General features: G+C 34.0%; 1 long non-coding RNA gene across 1 annotated transcript; it reads left to right on the top strand.

Moving 5' to 3' along the window:
- The first annotated feature begins 472 nt into the window (after positions 1-472).
- On the top strand, positions 473-6,549 carry LOC110284464. The gene is made up of 3 exons (XR_002376949.1): positions 473-547; positions 5,816-5,907; positions 6,488-6,549. It is a non-coding gene; the product is annotated as an uncharacterized LOC110284464 (long non-coding RNA).
- Positions 6,550-21,210: the final 14,661 nt, after the last annotated feature.

Below are 21,210 nucleotides of genomic sequence, written 5' to 3'. Positions count from 1 at the left end.
AAATCTAAATGTAGCATTAGTTACATTCTATTACTGCTGATTAGTAAGCTATTACTTTGTTGAATATGAGATACTTCTTCAGAACCTTCAATCAAATGTTACTAAGAGGAGGTTAGAATACTTTTCATATAACATACCCCCTCTGGAATTTATTACTCTAAAATTTGAATGATAAAAAATGTCATTCTATATATTTTCTACTACTTTGATTTCTTTTTTTAAAATATAGCTCCTGTGTTTCCTTGGTTTTGTCAAAAAATATAAGGGTTTGATAAAATGCAGAAGTTTAGAACTGTTCTGATGGGCTTTTATATCAACGTGGCCAAAGTTTCATTTTCTTCTGCAGACTTTGACTTAAGTTTTTTAACATGATGGACTAGAGGTTTAAGTGTTCTCAGAATACAGTGCTTATTATTTACTGATTCAACATGTATACCTTGAATTTAATTTGAACTTTTGTTACAGTGTCCGAAATCATGCTATGCATGTTCATATGGCAGGTTTGCAGATTCAACTGTTTTGGTGAGATCCTGATTGACTGGTATCAGTAAGTAAACATTATCTTTAACAATATATAATACCAGACTCTTCATCAATATCTAGTATTTGATAAATTCTTCTGAGTCTTTCAGAACCATCATTCATATGATACTTGACATTTTGACAAAGTCTCAATTCTCCTGGAAGTTGTCAAAGAGTATCTTGAGGAAGATCTATAGGCTCATAAATATTTATTAATACTGATGTAGATTTGACAACATCTTTAAGCTTCTTGTACTTAAATTTCTGAATGAGAAGTAATATGTGCACAAAATTATGATGTAAGTGACCAAGAAAATCAATATTAGATGATATGATTATTTTGACATCTTTGGAATTCTAACATATTATAAAATTTTATATATTATTTCCAGGGGAGTTATTGTTTTGACCAAATAAGCATACCCATGCTCAAAATATGATTCAGCTATTTGAAATAAGCTTATATCTTTAGTTATTAGAGAATATTCAGTACATTAGAGTTGAGTATATGTATATGTGTATATGTTTGTATATGTATGTAAGTATATGTGTGTTTTTTCACATTTGTGCTATGAGTTAATAATATTTGATGCATATTAGTATAGTTCATTTATATTTGTCAAACACTGCCTTCATTTCAAATTTTGGCCCATGCAACTAGAAGATCAGTGTGCAACTTTGATTCTGGATTCAGTCTCATGAATGCTGTGGTTAACAAGGCACAGGAACTTGAGGTCTTGTGATGATTACAGAAGGGAGAAAGTGAAAGCAGCCCAGAAAAAAAGAACATCAATTTTGTGGATGAAATCATTATTTTTCAGGAAACTTAGCATTTTACTTGAGAGAGTGAGACAACATGGAAGTCAGCTGAAAATGCCAGGAGATATGATGCTAACTGGGAGCATGCTGCCCTGTAAAGATGAGATTTTTTTTTTTAAACGTGAATGGAGTGATAAATCATGATATTGTGAGGACACACAAAAATCCAAAGCAAGGACAAGAAAGTAGAGAAGGAGATAGATGACACCTGGCATAAAATGTACCCAAATTCTGACTTTGAAGGGCATGAGAGTATTGCAGAACTTTCTAAATATTTGCTAATGTATTTGAAGCATTCTAAAAAAAATAAGGTTGTTTAACTCTTTTTGTGTATTTTAATTTTCTCTTCTCATAAAATGCTCAAGGGAAGAGAGAGTGAATGTTCAGAATATGTTAGAGGTACTGGTGGCAGGCAGGACAGTTTGTACAGTAAACTAAATATTCAATAAAACAACAAATTCTAGGGAGAGCTTTTGTGAGGAAATTGGGATAAAACATATTCACAATTTAATAATTAATTCCATTTAGAGTGAAAAAGAAATGTTTTTGTTTATTTACATTACTAGATATACTTGTTAATTTGGGGTTAGAGACAGAATCTGTATAGAACTCTGTTGGTAGAATAATTTCTCGCATGCAGAAAGCTCCAGAATTTAGTCTAGCAATTAATAATATAGACATGGTGGTCCAAGTCTGCAACTGTAGCATGTGGGGGGTTGTAAAATTTAAAAGTTATAAGCTGAGTCAATAGTTTATCAATGTGGATGTGTCTTGAAAACAAAAGGGAAAATAGGATTTGAATAATTAAGTAGACAGGTTTGATGTAAACAAGAGTGTCAGGCTAGAGCTGAAGAGCAGGGAATCAGTAGAGCAGTGAAGATGAAGTCATACACACAGACAGGAAACAAGGGAAGATGATGGAATACACAAACTCCATATCCAAATATTTCATACAGAGTATTGGCTTTAACATTCCCCTCAGTCTAAGTAAAGTCCGGACATTTCCTTCTACACCTTATGTAGCCTTCCAGCCTTCTTCTCTCAGAACATTCACTTAAGAAGCATAGAAGTATAAATTATATTTGTGCCTTTGAGATGTAAATTTTGTTAAAAGCTTTTGGCTAGTTTTATGATCTGTAATTGCCATTTTCAAGGCCCTGTGAATCATCATTTGAAACATAATTATCAAGAAAGGAGTACTTCCATTTCTCATTTTTTGTGAGAGGGTAGCAGCTTTACTTTACAGGGCAGCTTGCTCCCAGTTAGCCTCATACATCCTTCCATGAAGAGTGGAGAAAGTTTACTTTTCCTTTGAAACCTCAGATAAACTGACTTCCCTCTACCTCAGCTGCAGAAAACTCTATTACCATTTCTTGTGAAGGAAAGAAATTCAGACTATACTCTGGCCCTTTCCTCTTAGTGCAATAACTTATGAAAATTTAACTTAAACTGCCATATTTTGTTTTTCTGTTCTGAGAGAGTAAAGCCACAAAAATATACCAAGAATTAGAATGGTCATTGTTGCACAAGGGAAGACAATTCAGATGTTAAAGGACCATCAAAGCAAGAGAAAATTAACAGTTCAGGAAAAAAATGTAAATAAGAATAAAAGCTTGCTGCAATGTGTAGGAAAAAAAACAAACTAAATGATTTGTGAGTAATAAGTAAATATACTGGAATTGATATATGTTGTATGTGAATAGTGAAGATATATTGGGACTGGATGAGCTGTAAAAGGAAAGTCATCATTGGAAACTATAAGAGAATTTAAGAATAAAATATTGGGTTTGAGAGCTTTGTAAAGATACAAATTGGTATAGTTAAAAAAATATTCAGAGAGTAGCCTTTCTATATACACCTTTCAATCTTATGAAATTTATAAAAGAAATTCCATCATTGAATTGTTGAGTTCAGTGGTGTAGTATTAAAACATAAAATGATTTAGCATAAAATTTATGTAATGAATCTTTAGAATAAAAATATGATCTATATAAGTCCTTATTATATTCTACATCTTATCCTTATAGACAAAGATAAATGTAGCTATCATCCCTCATCAAAGAAGTTTCTCTTTAAAGCAAATGGAGTTCATAATAGAAAACCAAAACCTGGGATGGTGCAGAGATCAATCGGCAGTGTGGAACCCAGCAATAATAAATACACTACATTATTAGTATATCATTATCCATGTATAAATCTATGATTTGGGTAACTTTGCAAAAGAGGGCACAGAAAGATCACAAGAGCAAGAACACCATGGATATGCTGTGAAACAGACTATCTTAGAACTGGCTGAATAAACAAGACCAGAACAATTGTAGTAACTGTGGATATGCTTACATGAAATGAGGAAGATTTTAATGGAATCCCATCCCTAGAGAAAGATCTAGCAACAACTAATGATTGGTTATAGAATTAACATTTCTTGTGTTTGAGCCACTTATTGATCATTCAATATAAAATAATCAGCCTAAAACCATAAACACACAATGAAGAAAATGTACTCTACATGTTGTATTTATATTGTTTTGTTCTTTCTCATGCACACAAAACACTATATAATATGTGTATGTGTGTGTATGTTTGTGTGTGTGCATATATTGCAACAATAAGCAAAAGGAAAGATTCTTCAATTTGAGAACGGGTTGTGCAAAGAGCTAGAAGGAGGTTATCTTGAAGAGGATGAGTAGAAAACTGGGAAGGACTAGAAATCATTTATTCAATTTTAATTTAAAATATAAATTAGAAAAATTGTGTGGTGCATGCAAACCTGATTGGTAGGAGAAATAATTTTAGCACAAATATTTCTGTTAAAGCTAATCAGGAGCATATCATGATTCTCTTCAGGTCACTGATTTTGTTTTCTTTAATTCCATAATGTTCCATCTCCTCCTTCCAACTCTTATATTATAACCCCCACTTTGTTCTTTCAAGTTTATAGCCACATTAATGGCCGTTACATACTTATACCTGAATATATGCATACAACTACTTAGTCCATTTCATGTTGCTAACATGTATGTTTTCAGGGTTCACAACTTGTAATTAATACTACATTTTCTTAAAGATGAATTTAATACTTCTCAGTTGGAAGCAGTTTATTGACATATCTTGTATATGCATGTGTCTTCATATTGTCATCATATGACAAGATTCTTCTCAAAATCTAGTGAGAATTTCCTTTTTTCCCCTATCATTAGTATTTCAGAATGCATTTTTATGAGAAAGGGCCTGTGTTGGCGCTCAGGACACTCTAAGACCAAGTTCTCAGCACAAAGGAGATTTATTTGCTCAGAGAAGCAAAGGGCAGGAAATAAGAGACAAAGACAAGAGATAGAAAATTGGAAAGAAAGACAAGGGAACATGGGAGTGGAGATGAAGGTATATTTGTACCACAGAGGGCAGATTGCCTCTGGATAGAAATGAGACAGATGAGACACATAAGCAAGTTTCAATTTATAAAGGAAAAGGGGAAACCCAGAGTTAAAATGAGGTGTTTAATTTTCATTGGGAATTCTAATTAGTTGAGTTGAAGGGGGCTTTTGATTGCTGGACTTCAATTTTTTGGTAGCTAGACCATGGTAATCAGCCTCATGGGGAGAATGTAGCCAGATCAGGTAACAGACCTTGGGGGCTAGCTTTAGTAATTAATCTTTTGTTTTTTTTGTTTTTTTGTTTTTTTGGGTTTTTTTGGTTTTTTGTTTTTTTGCAAGGTAGATTGAATAGGGGAGAAGGGTAAGATCTGCCAGGGCTGTGTTTGCCAATCCTTGTGCTTGCTAGCATTCTTTCAGTATAACTGGACTTTTATTTTCTAACAGAACTAATTTTAAACAGAGCTGATTATTTTTTGTGTGTAACAAACTGGAACACCATAAACACCTGATTATAAACCTCCTTCTGTGTCCAGTATCATCATAATATTATACTATGCTCTGTCAATAGAAGATGTAAAATTTCATTTTTCAGACATTTTATTTATTTCAGTGCTTTTATATAACAATTTGGTTTAAATGGTGAGAAAAATAAACACATCTATGAACCTAACAAAGCAAAAACACAAATTTAGGAAAAAAAAAGACCACTCTAGGACATTTCAAGGTAGCAAATTTGTCTATTTTGATGCCAACTTCAGTTCCTGTAATATATAGCCTCAATGCTGGAAGACAGTAAATAACTTTAGTTTGTAAATTTTACTCTGATTTTAGAATAAATGAAGGTGAGCCTATTGTTTTTCTTCACTACAAATTGTACAGAGATCATCAACAACGTACCGTACATATGCTGAGAGACTAATATTTAGTGCACAATCATGTACACAATGTTCACTAGTTTAAGGTCAAGCATTGGTGACTAACATTTTCCAGAAGGTCCTCCAATGCTCTTGTTCCCCACAGCCTCAATTTCAGTAGATTCTTTCTTACATAGTCTTTCTCCTTATGGTTGAACAAAAAATTCTAATTTTTGTTTATCTTAGCTGCATAAAGTTGTTTTCTGGATATTGCTTTTACCATGTGACCTATGTCTGGAACATCATTAGGACCTTACAACCAGACAATATTTCTAGATGTAAGTATGCAGTTATCGTTTCATTCCTTTATCTTTTGTTATTTTAAATTAAACTTTTTATTCGATATTTTCACATTTAAATGATGATCACAATTTGAAAAGTTGTTCATTTGTATGTGTGTATATGTGTTTGTTTGTGTGAGTGTGTGTGTGTATGAGAGAGAGACAGAGAGAGACAGACAGAGAGAGAGAGACAGACAGAGAGAGAGACAGACAGAGAGAGAGACAGACAGAGAGACAGACAGAGAGACAGACAGAGAGACAGACAGAGAGAGAGAAAGAATTTTAGGTGATTGAGAATTCAGCTGTTGATTACTGGTTAGAGAACCATTCTGTCACATCAGTCCAATTCTTCTACCTTCATCTGTGTTCTGAGAACTCATCTTATGTCACCAGGTTTGCATGACAACGCACCTGTATATAATACTTTACAATCCTACATGTACATATTCGAGGCTTTGACCTAAGTGAAATACTTGTCTTACTATATTTTTGTCTCTGGTTGATTTGTAAAGTTTATCTTGACTGTATTACCTTGATTTAAATGACTAATGTTCCTCCCATTAACTGCTCATTACAGCATCACAGAGCTTATTTACTCTAGATTGGATTTATCTGGAATCTAAGAGATTTACAATGGGGATTTGAGTGTCTGGAGTCTACTTATTTCCATTTATTTTTGAAGGTAAACATTTCAATTCCATTTTTCTATGTAATAGAAATCTCCTTTAATCAATACTGACCAAACAACATTCTACATCTTTCCCTTTGAGTGTTCATATCTACCAAAATAATTTATTATTTAATTGTTCTACTAAAGCCATTTTTAAATCCTTATATAAACATTAACACTAATAAAAATTAACTACTTCCTATGTGATGAGTGAACATTGGCAAAAGTTCACACCTACAGAGATGGCCTTTTCTTCCTGATGATGTTTATTTAATTTAAATTTAATTGTCAAGATTAAAGTATGATTACATTTCTCGTCCCTTTCCTCCTTCCAAATAGTCTCATGCACTCTTCTCTACTAATCGTCAAATTCATGCATTCTTTTAACAGTAATTATAATTGAATACATATATGTAACATACATATACATATATATTTCTAAATATCACTTGTTCATATCATAGAATATTACTTGTTTGTATGTTTCTATGTCTGGTCATTTGGCACTGGAAATTTTGCAGGTTGGAATGTGATGGAACTGTGTTTCCCATGATCAAGAATCACAAGTGTCAATTATTTTTTGCTACAGTTCTTACCATTAGAATTTCAAAGTACCCCAAGCATATATACTAAATATAGCAAGTTCTCCTTCATGTATGAAGACAAAGTTCACATCAATTCTAAAAGCATTCACTGAGAATGAAGTTTCCTATGAATGGACAATATATAATTTAGGAAGTCTGGAAGTTCTGGTGGTCTTCCTGCTTACAATGAGTTTCTATAAGAACCCCCAGTTTTTAAACAACTGCTAGAGGTTGAACCCCTCACTTTTAAACTGGACCCCCAAATAAGTAAGGTACTATCACTGCTTAAGCTTTGCCAATATTTTTATCATATTTATTCTCATAAGCCAACATAAACAAATGTTTTTCAAAACTTTATTTTCTAAAGATGCTATCCTTATTAATTTGCATATTTCTGCACATAAGTGCAATACCATTTTAAATAGCTTAGCCAATTTTGACTAATTATTTCATTGATTTTAGTGTAGGCATTCCCACATTTTCCACATCCTGTAATATCCTCACACAATTTCACAATATATTTATAACTGACCTTGTAATAAGATTACTAGAGCACATGGTTTCTGATGATGCCACAACTCCAGCACCCATCACACTGTGTCGTTCTAATGTACTTTTTATGCTACAAATTATCAATAGTACATGGCCATGACTCACAAGGTTTAGAGAAACTAGAGAATTCAGTGTTGTGTTTCTACATCTTTTTAATTGACAAGATCCATAGGCAAAAAGCACATAATATGATGACTGGACTCAAGAACTCACATCTTATATTACTTTTGCGAAAATTTTCCCTTTAAATCTAAGTCTCAGAAACAGTAGTTGAAGCTCAAGTAAAGTCTCAACTTCTTTCAAAAATTATATAAGGAATAGAGTTTTGGAATTTGGCCAACAGTAAAGTCAAAGAAGAAGCTAAGAAAGTTACTACTAAGAAAAAAAGAGTCATGTTTAAAAAAAAAAACTATTTAGTGTGCTGTATGTTCTTTTTCTCGTACTGTCTCCTTGGAAAATTAGAGCCCATTTCTATGTCTTGAACTATCTTTTCAAAATTGAAACTTAGGATACATATCATGAAATTTATTCATGATATGAATAATTGAAAGTTGCTTCAGTTATCTTTTATTAAAATGTGTAATTGAGTACAGTTTTAATGTTATACTTTCATTATTTTTAGCCCTGGTTTTTATTTTATGAAATTATAAATGTTGCTTGATTTCTAATGAACTAATTATCCATTGTTGCTCACTAATAGCAATGACCTCTCTAATTCATTTGTCCTCTTTAGCAATCAATTTAAAGCAGTACCTGATAATATTCTAACATCTGATAATATTCTAACATTTTTACTTAAGATAGAGATTCAAGGTTCTGTGTTATTTATTATTTACTTTAGTATGTAGAATTTTAGAATGTAGTAATTTAGAATGAATAATAAACTACTCTGTGATTATAAAACATTACAAATGATAGACAAGAAAGATAGAAAAATTGGGTGCACTCCTTTGTGGGTGTTGACATCAGCAGTAGGGTCCTGATGTTTGTTTGTGGAAAGCAATCTCTTGTCTTGGCAATGGCCTGGTAGGTTGTTTGGGGATTTTCATGGAACCTCTTTGGCTAGAAACCTGACTGGACGAAACACAGTATGGAAATATTATATAATAAAGAAAGGCAATCTTAATGAATTCTCAAATAATTAGGGAGACTAAGCCCCTACCGGCCATCTTTTGTCACTGAATGATTTTTTTTTTCAATTTCAATAACTATAAAAGCCCCATTTCAAATTTTAAACTTTTATTTGCTATTATTAGGGTTTTTGGGTGGTGACACAAATAAAAGCCAGGGTTTAACACATACTTAGGAAAATGCTCTGTCATATTATACTCATAACCTGTTTTATTTTATAAGTCTGTTCCACTATTCTCTTTAAGTGCTTAGTAAGAATGGAGCATATTCTTGTTTGTGGAATTACAATAATTCATTTTATCACTTTGTAGATTTATAATATACAACTAACTACAATTATCCTCATACAAACATATAAAACTACACTTCATAAGTGTAGTTTATATTTGCATTACAAATTCATGTGTGTTTTCACATGTCTAGTGTGTTTCAATACAAAACCCATTGTGAAATATAAGTAATATAGATGTATGGTAGGCAAATAGATTTTGGGTAGATATCTAGCTACATGGTGGGTGGACAAATCAGTTAATGATAAAAGACAACATTTTAAAAAACATAAAAATAACTCTTTGCAATGTATTTTTGAATTACTTTGATGTTTAACATTAAAATAATTATGTTCTTGCTTATTGTATCAGATGTACAGTATAGACAGACTATATATTTTGAATTTTTTTCCTAATTCACTTTCCTTCATACAATGACCACAATAAGGAACAAAGTATATTACATTATTTTAGTGTAACACCATGTAAATTTAAAACTATGCTTCAAATTCCATGTCCAATCATCCAACAAAAAATGTTATTACTCAAAGTTATCCATTACACTTGTATGTATTTTTTAAAAGTCCTAAGACATTGGATTAATATTAATATATTTCATAAATTCTCTTCTTAAGTGCATGTGAGTGTAAATTTCAGGCTGTGGATTCATACTCAAAATCTACAGTATATACAAATGCTACCATCTAGTCTCATTCCCTTGATGCTCATCCAGCTTTAATGGATGAGGTTTTGGAACCTCTTGCTGAAAATTTAGCTGTAATGGCAAGAGAAGTGACTATACTCATCCACAATGCATGCCACTAGAAATTACACTCGCAGAGGCATAGAAAGCTGTGTTTATCCCTGTAAAGCTAAAAAGGCACCTGCAAATGTAGTTGTGGATGAAGGTCAGAAGCACCACAGAGCACCTGCTGTAGGGAGCCATTTTAATCATTCCTCTCCTGGACTAGAAACAATGCTAAATCTCCCTTTCAATTGAGCAAAGTTATTATCAGCAAATTTGCCAAGTTTCTGTTGTGGGATTTTCTATTCAAAGGAAGGAGGCTATTTATTGCAGTGAAAAACACTCTTTTCCTGAACCATGCTGTTTCATATGAACTACGGGCATTAGTGCATTCCTATGTCATGAACAAAATCAGCGTGCAGGCACCTGTATTAAATTCTATTCATTCTCAGGGGGACCAATTGGTAGATCTGTTTTTCTCTATTTCTTTATACATGGATATGCCTATTATGTTCATGTGAAATTGAACCCTTTAATCTAGGGGAGTAAAATATAAAGCATTGTAAACAACTCAAATTAGTTTTAAATTGTCATTAAATGGATGCCTCAAAGTAATTAATTTCCCATGTATTTTAAGTCCTTATTGCTCTCTTGTTACTCCAGAGAACCACAATAATATATAGATATAATTCTAAAGAAGTATAATTACACAGTGTTAAAGTACTACATATTTTTTAATAGTTTGCAAACATTTAAGAGACAGTATAGATATATTAGAGAAAGAAAATATATTGATTAATCAGGACAGTTTCATAATCATAGATCCTTTGTATTTGTGGACATTGTGTTTAAAACTACAATTATGGAAGAAAAAATATATTTAAAAGTAAACTGAGTTATTTCTCCGCTTAGACAAATATACCCTGTGGTAGTTTGAATATGCTTGGTCCAGGAAGTAGCACTAATTGGAGGTGTGGCCTTGTTGTATTAAGTGTGGACATTTTAGAGGAAGTACATCACTGTGGGTAGGGTTTTGATATCTTCCTCCTAGAGCTTTCTCCTGTTTGCCTTCAGAACAAGATGTAGAGCTCTCAGCTCCTCCAGTGCCATGCCTGCCTAGATGCTGCCATACTCATGCTTTGATGATAACAGACTGAACCTCTGAACCTGTAATCCAGCTCCAATTAAGTTCTGTCCCTTGTAAGAGTTGCTTTGGTCATGGTGTCTCTTCACTGAAATGAAATCCTAACTAAGACATACCTTTACCTTATGTTGTTTACCAAGATTCACTTAATTTAAAAAGAAACTTTAAAATGACAAAACTTTAATGATGTATCTTGAACACATTCACATGCATGATATATACTAGTGGATATATGTGTACACATGTCTATAAATGTATGTATTTGCATATGTATTTTTATATCAAACATCACTTATAATATACATATAGTGATATATGTGTATATACATATATTTCTAGGCTCTTGATATCATCAATACCCAAAATGACATAAAAATCATTCATGATCATATGTTTTATAGGCAGATATTGCTAACCAAGCACTATTAAACATTAAACAAAATAGTAATAAATGATTAGTACTTATTCAAACAGAAAAAGTAAATAGGTAATTTGTTTTGTCTTTTTTTTGTGTGTGTCTTGCCCTTAGTATTACAGGGACTGGATTATGACCAGTGTGAGCTAGGCACCCAACACTGATCTATTTATGTACTGGGAAGGATTTTTAAACATGTCTATTGGGTAGGATAGGAATCATATTTTCTTATAAATTAATAAGCTTAGTATGATGTCACTTAAAAGTAGAACTGAGCTGAGATTTCAAATATATAATATAGGATAGATTTTAATATTTTAGTCAATTTTTCCAAAAAAGTAGAATTTTTCTTTTGATATAAATTAAAATAAAAACATCTAGAAATTCAGAATCCTACCTGCATGCTAGTTCATGTTGTTATATTTTTATAGCTTTCAATCATTTTTTGTTGGACAAGTAGGTCATTTAGTCATTTTAGAATCTTAGATTTGTAGAGACAAAGCATAAAAGTATGTAAGAAATGAACCTCTTGAGAATTTTTGTTTTTCCAGAATCTCATGACTTCATTCATAATTTTTTCTCCTCTGAGATACATCATGCAAATGTCAAATCTTTAATCAGCAACTTCAGTTTTGAATAGCCCCATAGAAAAAAATCCAGCTAGGATCTTGGTTCTTTTTTCATTTTATTGGGTTAAGATTGAAAGGAGGAAAATAATTAACATTTGTTAATTTCGTATGTGTTTGACCAATTTTACAAGATAAAAATGTAAAAACAATGGAGATCAACACAATAGACAAAGCAGAACAAAATTCCCACTAAATCTAACTAAATCTTTGGTTATTTTAGGACTATAAAGATTTAAAGAGTAATTTTTAAAAGTTAATCAATGGAAAAGGCCAACCAATAACTAGCCCAACTTGTGACCCATCCCGTAGATAAGCATAATCCTTGACACTATTAGTAACACTCTCTTATGCTTGCAAACAGGAGTATAACATGGCTGTCCTCTATGAGACTCCACCTACCAACTGCCTCAAACAGATAGACACCCACAGCCAAAAAGTAGATGGAGTTAGGGGTTAATTATAGAAGAGTAGGAGGAAGATTGCAGCCTCTAAGGGGATAGAAACTCCACAGGAAGACCAATAGAATCAACAAACCTGGACCACTGGGGATCTCAGAACTGAACTATCAACCAACCAACCAAACAAACAAACAAACAAACAAAGAAACAAAAACAACAACAAAAACAGGCTAGACCTAGGCCTCCCTACACATATGTAGCAGATGTGCAGCTTGGTCCTCATCTGGGTCACAAACTGAGGTGTGGGCGATCCCAAAAGTAGTTACCAGTACATGGAGATGTTCTTTTAGCTTAGCTGCCTCAGTGGGAGAGGAAGTGCCTAGCCTTGCAGACTTGAAGTGACAGGGTGGGGGGATTCCCAGCAGGACCCCACCTGCTCACAGGAGAAGGGAAGGAAGGATGGGGAAAGATGTGAGAGGGGTTGTGTTACCATTCCTTCTAGGCTTTGCCCAGCAGTTAACCTAGCAAAAGTCAAATAGGACTGGCTTAATAAAAAAGAGGATTTTTGCCCCCTCCTCACCCACTTACTCTCTTATTCTGAGTCTCTTCTCTCCCTCACTCCTTTCTCCTTCTTTCCCCTTTCCCCTCCTCCCTCCCTCCCTGTGTTCCTGGCCAGCTCCTCCTCTTGACTTCTCTTTTCTCTCTCTTTCTCTGTGTCTCTGTCTCTGTCTCTCTGTCTGTCTCTGTCTCTGTCTCTGTCTCTGTCTCTGTCTCTCTCTCTCTCTCTCTCTCTCTATGTCTCTCTCCCATTCTTTGTCTCTATGCCCTTCTCAACTCCCCTTCCAATGCTCTAAATAAACTCTATTCTACACTATACCTGTTTTACAACTGGTACCTCAGAGTGTAGGAATGTCCACAGGTGCACTTGCTCCCACCTCTCTGTGATACTTAGTTGTATAAAACATACCCTGACTCTTTCTTTTTTATAAAACACAATGTTGATGCCATGATTCAGATCTAGAAAATACTCTGCCAAAAAACAAAACAAAACAAAACAAAAAAAAACATGGTGACTGGGAGGTGAAAACAGTGATTGGGACAGAAATTGAAAAAATAAAAAAATAAATAAAAAATAAAATAATTTTTTAAATAGTTAATCAATGTAGATAATAACACCAGTTTATAATTACTTTATTTGATATATTTCAGAAAAAATATGTAGATTATCCCTGAGATATCAGGCATAAGAAATACATAAAATTGCTATCAACAAATTTGTCGCCCCTCCTTGAGTGAGTTGAAGATCTTACTGGGGTCAGTTGGAATTTTGCAAAACAAGCCCACAACTGAGTTTAGCTTCCAAAACATACTTTCTTCAGTGGACAAAGAATGGAAAGTTGGAAACCTCACTTGCAGAATTATGCTTGAGCTCCTCAGAGCTAAGAAGTCACAGGTATAGAGGATAGGATCTAAATGAATTAGGGAAGGCAAATGGTTGTCTATTTTCAATCATAAAATTCTGCTCTGATCTCCGGAGCTCTCAACTGCCATTGATTTTTAAGTTCCATTGCTTCTTGTCATGGATTATATGTCATTTAATATAAATGTCAGATTGCAATGCATTTTAGGTTGCCCGGTAGCCACTTGGGCTGTCATCTTAGATCATTCTACAATTGTCCGGCTTTCCTGAATGATAACTGTTGACCTTCAAGCTATTTGTACTCTAAGGTAAAGAAATGTATGGCCTAGGGTAAATTAACCTGAGCATATGCTGAGGCCTGTGTGGCCCTGGTGGGAAAAGAGTAATAGGGTTCCTGCCAGTGGGACAAGGCCCTGCTGTGAGCCTCTAAGAGGTCTGTGGCTGGTGAGTTATGTGTGAAATTTATATAGCCCCTTAGCTATAGAAATCATTCCAGGAGTCAGTCCAGACCAGGGACTTCCACATTGCCTTTGGCAGTCACATTAATGGTAGTACAAGTCAGGACCTAACTGTCAAATCAGGTGACAGCATAGGCAGCCTACTCCCATTAGGATGCTCTCCACCACCCTCAAGTCCCCAATTCTGCCTGTCTTCAGAATTCTGTCCATCTGCATATACCTATCCATTTTCTTTCTCTTCCATTCCTCCATCTCATGCTTGCTTAGTACTGGTGCCACAGGTGTCTTCAACCATTTGGCCACATAGCAGACACCTCTGGTGCCACGGACAGGCCCCCAGTTGGCCTCTCTCAACCCGTGGAAAATTAAGATTTTGGATAGGTGGGCATAGAGTTGGAGATGAAAAAGGTAACAAACAGACATAGGGAGTGCTGTGCCTGGATGTATTTTCTCAAAGCGAGCACCAATCTTATAATACAGAAGAAAAACAAGAAATCTAGGCAAATACATCTGTCAAGGTACACTGGTTCTTAATACAAAACAAAGAAAATGCATACATAAAAAGATGGTGGGATCCAGTCCTTGTTTACAACTGAGAATAGGAACAACTCTTAATTAAGATCAGCTAAACACAGGAGCCAGGTGAATGCTCTGATACAATGCTAGCCTATTATTAAACCCACCACCAGGGGTTCTTTAGTAAATACTTGATTATGCTATTCCTCTGGGCCTTGTGAAAAACCTGCACCAGGGGAATTCCATTCTACTAATCCTTTCATGAATAATAGTACAACCCATCTATTTCCTAGGCCATTGTGTATTCCTGTGTTTGAGTGTGACTCGGCTATTGTTCTAAGTAATTACTATGTAGGCTAGTCCTGAGCTTTTCTAGCTCTATTCAAGTAAATTGTAATGCCTAATTAGATTCACTATCTCTACTAGAAGTAAATTTGAGTGTTATCGAATAGGTAACATTCTTATTGAATTCCAAGCTCAGGGTTGGCTTCAAGGACTTTCTAGGACATTGGAACATTGGTGAAGGCTTAGCTATATGTCAAAATCCATCCTTAAAGCATTTATAATAAAATAATACTGAAAGAGAGCACACGGATCCATACACCAGACTAACGTGGGGACAGGTTTTAAGTGTACGTACTTTGGGAATGCCAAGATTCCAGGAGGCTAAGTTTCAGTGAAACTGTCTCGGGACTGCTTCCAGGTTTCTAAGCCTGTCACGCAGACTTCATTGGAGTGGATTTAGCACTCTGGGTGCCTTTATCATTTGTAAAAGCCTCTATCAGAAAACATCTTACTAAGCTCACTCAAAATAAAACTGCCTGGGGCTGGTGAAATGGCTCAGTGGGTAAGAGCACCCGACAGCTCTTAGCTCTTCCAAAGGTCCGGAGTTCAAATCCCAGCAACCACATGGTGGCTCACAACCATCCGTAATGATCTGACTCCCTCTTCTGGAGTGTCTGAAGACAGCGACAGTGTACTTACATATAATAAATAAATAAATAAATAAATCTTAAAAAAAAAAATAAATAAAACTGCCTGGCTTTGGTCTTACAAAGGTAGTGTTAGAAAGGGAGAATGTCTTAACACTGAAGGAGAATTACTAACTGAAAACACTTTCCCAGAATGTTTATGAATAAAAGACAAGTTTCACTAACATCTAAGATGAAAATAAATGACATCTTCCTAGAAAAGAAAGTAAAATATACAGTGTTGAAGTTTATTGTTTCCAGAATCTTCAACTCACTCCTGGTCTAGAATTTATACACTTTATTCTATAATTATAGAACATTTATAATTCATATAAATTCATATAAATTCATTTATAATTCATATAAATGTTCTACGTGTTTCTATATAATTTCTATTTTTGTTGATTGTGATAAGATACCACCTGATTTAAAGGTTAATATTTATTATGTATATAGTCTTTTGCATTTTGAAGAGGAGAGGCTCATTTGTAGCCTATTTTAAAGTTGCTGTATAGTTGAACGTGATCTTCACCTCCTAATAATCTTATCTTACCCTCCTCTGATGAAATTTCAGATAGCAAGGACTCTAGTTCTGAGTTTTTTTTTACCACCTTCACTTAAGTAATTAATGACTTAAGTAATTAGCCAGAGGCAAAACATTTAGGCAAGCAGTGGAAGAATGGGGGAGAAAGATAATGATCACAGGATCATTCATAGGATACACACTATGAAGACAGGCAGAACTGGAGACTTGAGGGTGGTGGGGAACATCCTGATGGGAGTAGCCTGCCTAAAGTATCACCTGATTTGATGGAAAGGTTTTGGCCTAGACTGCTACCCATGTTACTATTAAATTAGTCAACTAATAAAATTAGATATTTCTACATTCTTAGTATTTTGCTTTTATATACACTTAATAAGTTACATGTGTGTGTGTGTGTGTGCGCGCGCGCGTTGTTGCCCTTCTCCCATACATAAGAGTGAGGTGGGATGCCTATAGTACTGCGTCCCACATGGCCTTGGTGAGGACAGATTAATATGGTTCCTGTCCCTGAAACAAAGCCAGTGGAACTGGGCCTCCAAGAGTGTTAACGGCTGCCATGGGCATGGGGCTTGTTTATATAACAATGTACATATTTTACTTTCCTCCTTTAAGGAATATCTCTTTGTTAACATTAATGGCTCCATGAAAATCAGACAGCATGGAGTCCAAGAAGTGAAGGTGAGGTTAAAATTTCAACAAAATATTAAATCTGGGACCTTTGAGACAGCCTGTAAGTCTGTGGAAAAGAACTCTGAAAAAAAGGATTTGAAAATATATAATTTATCAACTATGCAAAAAATAAGGATCCAGCATGAATTACATGAGGGGCTTTATGAATCTAAAGGAACAGGGGCATCTACACTATGAGTTAACTTGTCAAAAATATACTAAAGAAGAAAATAGAGATTTATGAAATGGTGGATACAAGAGATTCCTCCCAGCTATGTTTTTGTTTGTTTGTTATTTTTCTTTTGTTTATGCTTATGAAGGCAGACAAATTCTTGAGTCCAGGATCAGTCTGGTACAGAGCAAGGTTAGACCCATTCATGATAAACATGGTAATTTTAAGACAGGGTCCCACCCAGCTACTTTAGCATCTCTGCTTAACCAAGACAGGCAGATCTCTGAATTCTTTTGCAGGGTTAAAGTAAGAATTAAGAGGCTAGAGTCATCAGAGACTGATTTATAGTATAATCAAAAGGAAACTTGAAGTAAAGGACTGGATTGATATGTAAAATAAAAGATTGCTTATCATCCACAGGAGGTAAGCTAGTGTGTAGACAGCTTGGGACCACCATAGGATTTGGAGTCATTTGTTTCTAAGCTCCCAGACACCCCTTCTCTCAGAACCCCTCTCCAAGCCAAGACTGGTCCTTGGCACTACACAGGTGCATTTGACTTTGCAAAGCAAAACTCCAAACTGAGTTTGAGTTCCAAAAGCAACCATATATGTATGTGTTTGTTTTATATATAATTTTTAAAATATTTATATAAATATATATTTTTCTTAATATGTTTAACCATCACTTAAGTTAACATACCTCATAAATATCTCTGAGAAAAATTCATACTACATGTATTTACCTCTGTCTTAATTAGATGAGGGTATTGGCAATGAAGAGATCAAATATGAACAAATCCATTTCTCTTCAGTACTCCCTACAGTGGAAGCTAGAGTCCTAGACTTAGATTTCATCCACTCTAGCACTCTTGCACAAAATCCTTTAATATGATGTATCATTTTATTGTACACTGATTTCCTAATCAAAGGAACATATTAAGCCACCTTTGACTTCCAAAATATTATTATATTTAGAATTGTGTCATCCTTCCTATAAACATGAATACAAGAAGGAAGTTTTCTCTCGGTGGTATATTTTTCTGCTACTATTCCAAGTGGGCATGAGACTAATTCTTCAGCTTTTGAGTAGAGATTGTGTCAGCAGCACTCCAGGGCTTTACCGGCATTTGGGGTCTGAGTCAAGCTACATGACAGGATACTTCCTTGATTTTGGTTTTCCTGTGAGTAATTTTCCTTTTTGGAGTGAACATTACCCACCTTCTCTGAATCTTCAGCCTGAAGATAGCTATTGTAGGATGATAATTCCTCTTTGAATATAGGAGTCAGCCTAATCAATCCCTCTTATATACATATATATCCTATTATTTCTCTGTCTCACTGTAGAACTTCAACACAAACTCTTTCTATATCTTTTCATGTGTAAACTTTTTTGTTTTATTAATTTTTATGTAATTTGAAATTATTTTCATATTATGACTATACCTACATAAGATACAATTCATTAATATTAGGTTAGGTTGAAACCAAATTGGTTAAATGTTGTTACATTACTCTCTGAACAACAAAAACACCAAATAATATTCAATTAAGAAAATTAAAAATTTGCTTTCCTTCCTGTAAAATATGATTGATGTTATGTACAATGTAGTAGATCAATGTGTTTTGTATTGATATTTTGTAATTTATATTGTAAGAAAAATTAAATTGTAGTATGCAGGAGCTCTTTGTATATCTGCTTAGCAACCAACAGTTTGAAATACAGGATAAGAAATTAAGCTAGTTATATTATTTCATTGTTTGCATTTGTACATTTACTTAATCCATGCATCTAATGAAGGATACTTGGTCTAACTCTGTATTTTGACCTTTCTGACCAAAACCACCATGAACAAGTAAGGAAAGATGTCTTTTATCAAGCTTTCATTATAAGGAGGTGAAGGAGGAGGAGGGAAGGAGAATGTAATTCTGCCACTCAAGACAGCTTTGCTCAACTTAGATGAAAGTATGTTAAATAAAATAACCTATGGTAAGACTAAGATAGTCAGACTTATGGAATCAGATAAGATAATGAAGTTTGCAAAAGTGTATGGATGGGTATAATTAAGTGATATTATTCAATATGTATAAAGTATTAACTGTGCTAAGTAAACAAATCATAAAGATCTATTGAAAAACATTTTCAATAAAACATAGTTATTAGTTAATTATAATGGTCTTTAAAACTTGTGCAGTGTTAATCTCTTAGGTCTTTTTAAATATATACAAAAATATAAATGCATATACCAAAAACTTACAAAAAGGAGATAGATCATGTTGGAAGATGTCCAAATGACTCTTACTTTAATAGTAGTCAGCATTTCATGAATATTTATATATATTGGAACACAAAAATATGGTTCATTACATGATTCAATAAGGCTGGTGAAAATAAACAAAACTGACTCCTAAAGGTAGGTAGTTTCTACTCTATATGACTTAGTTATAACTATGAGAAGGCTGAACAATGCACTCTGCTGTAGATTTTAGTACTAAAAGACCCATGAAAATGATAAAATAGCCTTCAGCTTCCAAAGTCAGTTCTAAGTTTGGGGTCCTTCAATGTAAGACTAAGCATCTTCTCATATAGTACACAAATGCACTACTACAATAGAAACAGGAAAGTACAGGAAAAGCAAACAGCAAAGGTAAGGGCATTAGCTTCTTGTCCCAAGTATAGGGAAGACTCCAGACTCACGTCCAGTGATGGGTACCCTTGTAAGCATGTCCATCAGAACCCTGATTTTGCCTCATTTGAAGATTTATTTTTACTGCTCTTAATGTGTTCTGTGTCCTTGGAAAGAACTTTATCAGTATTTATGGGCCATGATTTCATCTATGCTGGATATATATTTTAGAGCCCTGAGTTATTTTGGGTTATAATTTATGTTCTCTTGTTGTTGATCATTTCGTCTCATGTTTTTGGGAACAAAGAGTTCTATCAAATAACTCTATGAAATTATTTGTTTTTCCTAGTCAATTTTGTAGTTATGTTCCCTTAGCAGAAAATCTCTTTAAACCAAGGCTATAAGCCAAAGTGCTCTGGTCTTTTATGTGAAAAATCTTTATTCCTATTTTTCTAATCCACACTGGTTACCTTGACAATATATCAAGTAGCTTCTAAAGACAGTAAGTACTGGGCTTCGGATAGCCTCTCTAAGACATGTGTTGAAATTTAATTGTCATAGTAACAGTATTGGTAGGCACAGTCATTAAAAGGTGAAGAGAATATAAGAGTTCTTTCTCTTAAATAGATTAATAAAGTGGGTTATAGTGATACTGCAGGAGCAGATTCATTATGAAAGTGTTTTTCTCTTTCTGCTTTCATCTCTACCCAGGCTATTGATATTCAGCTTTTGAGGACGGGAAATCATGAAGCATTGTCTGAGAATCCAGTGCCTTTCTTTCCTATTTGTAGAACTATGGCCCACAGATTTTTCTTAATTAAGATTTCCTCCTTTCAGATATCTCTAATTTGTGCAAGTTGACACAAACTGGCTAGCACATACTGAGACAACAGATCAGCCAAAGCAATCAAAACCTACAGTAGACAAACAAACATGTTTGATATTCTTTCTAGGATTCAAAAACACACATGATTTAATTACTTTAAATCTTTATCTTGACACTTAGAGGATGAATCATTGGATAGTCTTGTTTGCTGCTTTGAAATCAGAATTTTAACATTATTTTAGGTAACCATTGTTAGAAAGGGTATTATAAAGAGACATGGCCATATGTAAACTATACTTTGTCTATGAAAAAATATGTAAGTGGTGAAATTCTAAAGTCAATAATACCATCAAATAAAATCAAAACAGAAATAAAATACTACTTCCAGACTTATGTCACTTCTATAGACATCCTATCCATGGATATGACCATGCTTTTCTGTGGAAATACTACTGTAAAATAGAAACACAGAAGCTCTAAAATCTGGTCCAACTTTCAATGATCTAAAGAAAAGAATGGATTTTTACTTTTTTTTATTTGTACTACTATCAGGCTAGAATGAG

This window comes from Mus caroli, chromosome 18 (genome assembly GCF_900094665.2).
Source record: "Mus caroli chromosome 18, CAROLI_EIJ_v1.1, whole genome shotgun sequence".
NCBI lineage: Eukaryota > Metazoa > Chordata > Mammalia > Rodentia > Muridae > Mus > Mus caroli.
This window is presented reverse-complemented; position numbering and strand designations above follow the sequence as displayed.